A 6,339-nucleotide genomic window follows, 5' to 3' on the forward strand; every position below is an offset into this window, starting at 1 on the left:
TGCAATTTTTTTTTTTTTTAATATTTTTTTTTTTTATGAAACAATATGGACTTTTCATAGTCCGTTTCGAAAAAAAATCCTCTTCAAAAAATCCAATTTTTGGTATTTGATCACATTAATGGGAGTGGTGCCTGAAGGGTATTCGAGACCCGCGCCCAAATTATTAGGAGGTGGGCTGAGGCCCCTGCCGCGAGCCCCTCCCTTGCTAAGCCTATATCAGCTTAACGATATTTAAGAATAAAAATTATGTAAGATGAACGTTTGAAATAATTAATAACCTTAAGTGGCAGCAATGTCAATGAGGCAGCTTTTTGGCCACATGCATCTATGTGGCATCTAGGTTTGTGTGTGTGCACACCATTCCTTTGAGCAACGCTAGTGATTTGAGGCTGTACCCAATTCAATCAAATGCGCACTGACATCACTGCCACATTAATGTGAAATATGGCTAGTTTTTCATTCAAATCCAGCATACCTATCTAAACTTGACATTGCCTTTTTTTACACACACATTTTAAGCTGTAAATTGCATACGATAAAGGCTTTAGAACTTTTTTTCTTCTTTTTTTTTAATTCTAATTTATTTAACTATTTTTTTGAGGCCTGGCCTATTTTTAGGGTTGGTCGGGTCACACCATTAAAACCAATTTTTGTTAAAGGCCTAATCATCCCAAGTATCATATACCCGTACACACATTTTTTAACCTCTGCTTGTTTATAGCGGATATTTATAGTATATAGCTAGGTGGTCTATTACAAGAAGAATAACTTGCTGCTTTAAACTGAACAGTGCAAAAAGACAGAGTATGATTAGTCTTTTGTTTTCATATTATGAAAACAAATATCTGGGTAATATATAAACTTACCTGAGACAAGGGGTTGCATTCACTTTGTCGTGAATTGACGCCATACATGGCCTCACGGGCTACCACGTCGCTTACCAGTTTCAGTATATCACTTGACTTCTTGTGACTGCCTCCTCCTGAAAAGTTTAATAGAGGATTATCATTTACTTTAAAATCACTAATAAAAATGGAGCGACAGGTGTATGTTTGGCGCTCCATAACTTCAGGCGATTTTGTTGGAGAATCATTGCCGAGACCTTGGGGATTGAGTTTTCAATGGGTACCACACCATTTGATTTCAAATAAACCTGGGGAAAATATGATTTGAGAGAGATAAACCATGAGAGCCAGATTGTCTAGTTTATTATAAATGTTTACCTGCAAATGAACAAGCTTCATGATGTCCATATTTTTATCCAGACATGTTGTTGAAATTGATTGGTATCTTTCATAATTTTTTAACAGATCCCTCAACAAGAGACATCTTGTTTGGGACATGCTACATGTCACAAACATCTACACAATATTGACAAAGAACCGGGGTGGGGGCGGCACTCCAACTTTGGAGGTGATGAGTATGTAGGGCTGTTAAGACCCCCTTTTTCAGAGCTGCTGTCACCCAAAGACCCCTATTTTTTTAACAAACAGATGCTCTGTCAGCCGAAGATCCCCTATTTTTCAATTTGATCTGTCACCCAAAGACCCTTACATGTTCAATTTGAACAGCTACTTTCATTTATCACTGATTTTGCAACTGAAAAAAAAAAGAAATTTGAAGTCATTTAGAACAATAAGATTTTCATGGTTCTGTGGCACTGTTTCGACTCTCACGCAAAGATTCCATTTAAAAAAGATCATGTTCTCACCCAATGACCCCATATTTTTAACATTTTGCTCTCACCCAATGACCACATATTTTTTACATTTAGCTGAATGCCCCTTAGTGCGAAAGTGCCAGCCCTTCACCTATATCCATTTCATACTGAAGTCCCCCCGCGGTCAAAGAACAGTCAAAACAATTCTCCGTATCACATTCATTTCATACCCCCCTGTATATAGGATCCAATTAGAAGAGGTTAGAAAAATATGAGGAATGTATCAATAGCATCTGGTAGTTGCACTATTCTGCATTCTACGTGCAATGCTTTTGAATGCACCAAGTATGATTCATTCATTTTCCTTTTGTGTTCATACGTTTATATGAGATCTACTCATATTATCAAAGATTTTTAATGACAACTTAGTTACAATAATAGCAAAAATTATGGGATTATGGAAAAGGTTGAAAATCTGTACTTAATGTTTTAAACATATTGACATACCAGTCTTGTTATTGTGTCTTTTGATACTGCCAGCATCACTCTTAAGAGAACTCCACTTGCGACGGCAGTGGTACCACTGCCGCCCTTTACCAGAATGCTGGTTAACGTCATCAGCTACTTTCTTCCAGTATTTTTGCTTCCTCTCCTCAACCTGAAAAAGAATTTTGATGGTTATTCATATCACTTTCAATATAGTAGTAAAAACAATTTGATAAGATTTTGACAATTCAAATACACTACATAATTACAAAATGTTCTATGGTCTTCTTTTGTTAAATAAAAACAAAAATATTTACATCAAGTTTGATAGATTCTTGCTTCACTAAAGCAATTATTAACAAGAGCACCAATGGCGCTGTGGCTCTGCGCTTTTTCGTAATGTTCAGTGAAAGTAATGGTTCTTGGAGTCGATTGTGCAATGTGACAGATCACATTCAATGGGTACATCTCATTTGCAGAGCATATGTGACGTGTCATGTCAAAAGGAGACACTTTTGGGCAGGATCGTAAATGGAGATATAGCCAAAAATCTGCTGGTGGGTGATTTTTTCACAATTTGGGTTTGTTGCTAATTTGTGATGTTATTAATGTTCAAAATATTGTCTGATAGTTTCAGACCGGAATGTAACTGGCATCTTGTATTTTTTGAGACATTTTTCAAGTTAATTCCCACTCTCAACATTGTCAATAATATTTTTAAAGGCCGATATCTCAATTTCCAATTTTATAATACCATAACTTCCGAACTCAATATCTTTGCTTAGGAATGTCCAAATTCATTTGGGAAAACGGCGTTGTGGAGCAAAATATCTCTATATTTAAGATATGTAAAAACCTCAAAATTCATAACCTGCCCAAAAGTGTCTCCTTTTGACATGACACGTCACATATAAGAATACATCAATCAATGTAGGGAATATACTATTTAGCGACATGAATCGAATCGGGTGGAATTGGATAGAAATGGGTCCAAGTGGACCGAAACTGTTCAAAATACATCTAGGTCAATGTCATAGTGTTGTCTGTTTATACTAATTTGATCTCAGTTGACCCCAGGTGACCCTGAAATGGCCTTCCAAAACTTTGCTCTAAATAGTGACTGTACCCACCAGGTTTCATGCCTATCTAACAGTTTTTACTCATTTGACCTCAGATAATCCCTGGTGACCCCAAAATGACCTTCCAAAAATGTGACTGCAAATGTTGACTGCATCCATTAAGTTTCATGTCTGTCCAAAATTTTTTACTAATTTGACCTCAGATGACCCCTGGTGACCCGAAATGACCTTCCACAAATTTGACTCCAAATGTTGACTGTACCCACAAAGTTTCATGCCCACGTGACAGCTGTTACTAAATTGACCTCAGATGACCCATGGTGACCCTGAAATGACCTTCCAAAATTTGGCTCTAAATTTTGACTGTAGGCCCTACCTACCATGTTTCATGCTCATATAACAGTTTTTACTAATTTGACTTTAAATGACCCCTGGATGACCTCAGGTGACCCTGAAATGACCATCCCAAAATTGGGCTCTAAATGGCGACTGTATCCGCCAAGATTCATGCCCATCCGACAGTTTTTACTAAGTTGACCTCAGATGACCCCTAGTGACCCCAAAATGACCTCCAAAAAGTTTAACTCAAAATGTTGACTGTACCCACCAAGTTTCATGCTCATCCAACAGTTTTTACTAATTTGACCTCAAATGACCCATGGTGACCCCAAAATGACCTTCCAAAAATTTGACTCTAAATGTTGACTGCACCCACCAAGTTTCATGCCCATACAACAGTTTTTACTAATTTGACCACAAACGACCCCTGGTGACCCTGAAATGACCTTCTTAAAATTTGGCTCTAAATGTTGACTGCACCCACCAAGTTTCATGCCCATACGACAGTTTTTACTAATTTGACCTCAAATGACCCCTGGTGACCCCGAAATGACCTTCCCAAAATTTGGATCTAAATGTTGACTGCACCCACCAAGTTTCAAGCCCATACGACAGATCTTACTAATCTGACCTCAAATGACCCCTGGTGACCCCGAAATGACCTTCCCAAAATTTGGATCTAAATGTTGACTGCACCCACCAAGTTTCATGCTCATCCAACAGTTTTTACTAATTTGACCTCAAATGACCCATGGTGACCCCAAAATGACCTTCCAAAAATTTGACTCTAAATGTTGACTGCACCCACCAAGTTTCATGCCCATACAACAGTTTTTACTAATTTGACCACAAACGACCCCTGGTGACCCTGAAATGACCTTCTTAAAATTTGGCTCTAAATGTTGACTGCACCCACCAAGTTTCATGCCCATACGACAGTTTTTACTAATTTGACCTCAAATGACCCCTGGTGACCCTGAAATGACCTTCCAAAAATTTGGCTTTAAATGTTGACTGCACCCACCAAGCTTCATGCCCATCCCACAGTTTTACTAATTTGACCTCAAATGACCCCTGGTGACCCTGAAATGACCTTCCCAAAATTTCGTAGATCTAAATGTTGACTGCACCCACCAAGTTTCATGCCCATACGACAGTTTTACTAATTTGACCTCAAATGACCCTTGGTGACCCTGAAATGACCTTCCCAAAATTTGGCTCTAAATGTTGACTGCACCCATTAAGTTTCACGCCCATACGACAGTTTTTACTAATTTGACCTCAAATGACCCCTGGTGACCCCGAAATGACCTTCCAAAAATTTGGCTCTAAATATTGACTGCACCCACCAAGTTTCATGCCCATACGACAGTTTTACTAATTTGACCTCAAATGACCCTGGTGACCCTGAAATGACCTTCCCAAAATTTGGCTCTACCCCTGGTGACCCCGAAATGACCTTCCCAAAATTTGGATCTAAATGTTGACTGCACCCACCAAGTTTCATGCCCATACGAGTTTTTACTAATTTGACCTCAAATGACTTCTGGTGACCCCGAAATGATCTTCCCAAAATTTGGATCTAAATGTTGACTGCACCCACCAAGTTTCATGCCCATACGACAGTTTTGACTAATTTGACCTCAAATGACCCTTGGTGACCCCGAAATGACCTTCCCAAAATTTGGCTCTAAATGTTGACTGTACCCATTAAGTTTCACGCCCATACGACAGTTTTTACTAATTTGACCTCAAATGACCCCTGGTGACCCCGAAATGACCTTCCAAAAATTTGGCTCTAAATGTTGACTGCACCCACCAAGTTTCATGCCCATACGACAGTTTTTACAAATTTGACCTCAAATGACCCCTGGCGACCCCAAAATGACCTTCCAAAAATTTGGCTCTAAATGTTGACTGCACCCACCAAGTTTCATGCCCATACGACAGTTTTTACTAATTTGACCTCAAATGACCCCTGGTGACCCCGAAATGACCTTCCCAAAATTTGGCTCTAAATGTTGACTGCACCCACCAAGTTTCATGCCCATACGACAGTTTTTACTAATTTGACCTCAAATGACCCCTGGTGACCCTGAAATGACCTTCCAAAATTTGGCTCTAAATGTTGACTGCACCCACCAAGTTTCATGCCCATACAACAGTTTTTACTAATTTGACCTCAAATGACCCCTGGTGACCCCGAAATGACCTTCCAAAAATTTGGCTCTAAATGTTGACTGCACCCACCAAGTTTCATGCCCATACGAGTTTTTACTAATTTGACCTCAGATGACCTCCTGGTGACCCCGAAATGACCTTCCCAAAATTTGGATCTAAATGTTGACTGCAGCCACCAAGTTTCATGCCCATACGAGTTTTTACTAATTTGACCTCAAATGACTTCTGGTGACCCCGAAATGATCTTCCCAAAATTTGGATCTAAATGTTGACTGCACCCACCAAGTTTCATGCCCATACGACAGTTTTGACTAATTTGACCTCAAATGACCCTTGGTGACCCCGAAATGACCTTCCCAAAATTTGGCTCTAAATGTTGACTGTACCCATTAAGTTTCACGCCCATACGACAGTTTTTACTAATTTGACCTCAAATGACCCTGGTGACCCCGAAATGACCTTCCAAAATTTGGCTCTAAATGTTGACTGCACCCACCAAGTTTCATGCCCATACGACAGTTTTTACAAATTTGACCTCAAATGACCCCCGGTGACCTTGAAATGACCTTCCAAAAATTTGGCTTTAAATGTTGA

This window comes from Amphiura filiformis, chromosome 19 (assembly GCF_039555335.1).
Source record: "Amphiura filiformis chromosome 19, Afil_fr2py, whole genome shotgun sequence".
Lineage (NCBI taxonomy): Eukaryota > Metazoa > Echinodermata > Ophiuroidea > Amphilepidida > Amphiuridae > Amphiura > Amphiura filiformis.